Source organism: Euprymna scolopes, chromosome 36, assembly GCF_053919585.1.
Source record: "Euprymna scolopes isolate OS-2025 chromosome 36, ASM5391958v1, whole genome shotgun sequence".
Classification (NCBI taxonomy): domain Eukaryota; kingdom Metazoa; phylum Mollusca; class Cephalopoda; order Sepiida; family Sepiolidae; genus Euprymna; species Euprymna scolopes.
In genome coordinates, this window is record NC_136517.1 from 56,081,217 (window position 1) to 56,084,141 (window position 2,925).

A 2,925-nucleotide genomic window follows, 5' to 3' on the forward strand; every position below is an offset into this window, starting at 1 on the left:
ATGTTAGTAAATAAATATATATAATTGAAAATTATTGAAAATGCATCAATATTGTCACTACATAGACTGTTCCCACAAACTGCATTGTCATCGCCATCAAACACAACATTTTCATTCACATATATATATATATAAAGGCTTCCTTCAGTCTTGACGGACTATGAATACCCACTGTAAGGATGCCTGTGCGTGAAATTTTTGTGACAAGAATTGTGCAATCTCCAACCACACCTCTCCTGAGTCGACATTGTTAAATACCAGTGGCAAGTGGAGGTTCAGAATGACTGGAAACAATGCCGAGATTAGCGGAAAGCACGTACAGCACCTCGAATTCCCAAATGGTCACCCATCTGGCACTAACCAGGCTCAACGTTACTTTTTTCTTTTTTTTTTACATGGAGTTCACCACTTATCAAGGCCCAATGGCCACTCGGGGATAAGGGTTATTGTGTGTACAATAATCAAAGGGATAGTATAGCAATAGTATTGGAGAATTAGTAAGGTGTCATTACTTAGGGTGCAGTTCATCAGGAATTTGTTTGTGTTGGACTTGAAGACATCCAGGTTGAAGTTGGGAGGGAAACAGGCAAGCGGAACAGCGTTCCACAGGCGTGCAGTTCTAAGAAAGAAGCTTTGTTCATGGAATCTACGTTTTGATTTAGGCACAGATAAGGAGTGGGGAAAATTATTGACGGTGGTTTCAGCTAGTCAGGTGTTTTTTGAAGAAGATTGGCGAGGGGGGATCAGAGAATGGAGCTCAGACGAGCACTTGCCATGGAAATAACGATAGAACAACGACAGGCTCGCTACGTCTCTTCTGTGGGAAAGAGGTTGCAGGGTAGAGAAAAGGGCATCCCCCACTAAACCACGAAGTCTATTTTGTACTCTGTCAAGGCAGGATAGGCTGTTTTTAGCCGCTCCCTCCCAGATGTGGCAGCAGTACTCCATCTTTGGACGTACTTGACTCTTATATAGATAGAGAATTGCATCATTAGTGAGATATCTTCTGGAGCGGTAGAAGGATCCCACCATTTTCCCAGCGACCTTGGCCACAGACTTGATGTATGTGTTCCATTTAAGATCAGGAGTAAAGGTCAAACCCAGAAGCTGACGAGAACCGGTATGTCAACATGATTATGCCGTACAAATATGGTGTTAATTGTTACACCCTGCACAGATGATTCCCGAAACGATGAAACACTAGTGTCTGTAGGTATTTAATTATTATTATAATAAATAATATATATATATATATATATATATATATATATATATATAATGAGCTTCTGTCACCAGAACTAAGTTGCTCAGAAATCCATACAGATGATTTGTTTTTAGTGGTGAAGGCTTTGTGTAGAACCAACCACACTCATTTTTTGGTATTACTGCTAATCTTTGTTGGTGCAAATGATTGCCCCAGGACAAAGTATACAGTAGACCACAGGTTTTTCATCAGTTTCCTTCTCCTTGATGTATGTCTTAACAAAGACTAGAGGTGCATCTCTCCTAGTAAATTAATGCTCCCCCAGATACCCTCCATGAAATTTCTATGACTTGGCACTGTGCATACAGTGCCTTGCCTTCCAAAATGATTACCCATGTGGTACTGGCAAGGGTTAATGTTGTTTAACTTCTGTGAACTGACAAGAACAAGTGTGTCAATGTGATTGTATCCCATATATATAATAAAGATTCTCAAGGGTTAGCATCATTGTATCTTGTATCTTGATTTTAATCTCTGTCAGGGGACATAAAAGTGATCCCAAAACTTGTTTGTTTAAGAAATTTATTTCCGAACTGGTATATATATATATATATATATATATATATATATATATATATATATATATATATATATATGTGTGTGTGTGTGTATGTATATGTGTGTGTATGTATATGTGTATGTGTGTGTATGTGTATGTATATGTATATATGTGTGTGTGTATGTATATGTATATATATATATGTATGTATATATATATATGTATATGTATATATATATGAATATGTATATATATATATATATATATATATATATATATATATATATATATATATATATATTCAGATAAACATTTTACATGGTCACTACACAGACATCACAATATTTATCCCTCTGAGTCTGAGACGTATTAGGACAATACCTCCCAGAGGGAAGAGCTTGTGTCACCTGACATTAATTCATAACTGACTGCCGAAACATTGTACCTATTTACGTCTCCCCACGGGACAGAGTTAGACACCAGGGTCGTTTTTTAACGTGGAGAAAAGGTAAAAAAGATAAAAATTGTCTCAGTCGTGAAGGATTTCTCCTCCACTGAAAGAGATCGAGAAATGGAAGTGCCGCATCTGAAGAACAGATACCACATTTTGATCTTCATTGTAGTTACTATGTAAAATGTTTATTTGAATATAAATCAAAGCATGTCTTGCTCCGTTCTATTGTGCACTATTAATAACCTTGTTAAATTCATTGGTTTTTATCTTTGAATATCTTTAATCTGGAATTATATATATATATATATATATATATATATATATATATATATATATATATATATATATATATATACACACACACACACACACACACATATACACACACGCCACAATTACGTTGACACACTGGTTCTCGACAGATCAGTAAAGTTAATTTGATTTGTTGTCATTACTGAGACCTGCCATCTTCTTGAATGCATTGGTCATCAGTGTGTGTGTGTGTGTGTGTGTGTGTGTGTGTGTGTGTGTGTGTGTGTGTGTGTGTGTGCGCGCGCGCATAATCAGTCAATTTATTTTACCCGTTCTGAGACGAGTATTTCTCTAGTTTCATATACGTATTTCATTAATTTCCAAAAAAGACGAACAGGAAGCTACCTTAATAAATATGAAATCCTTGAAATGACAACAGATGTGTTAAATGAATTC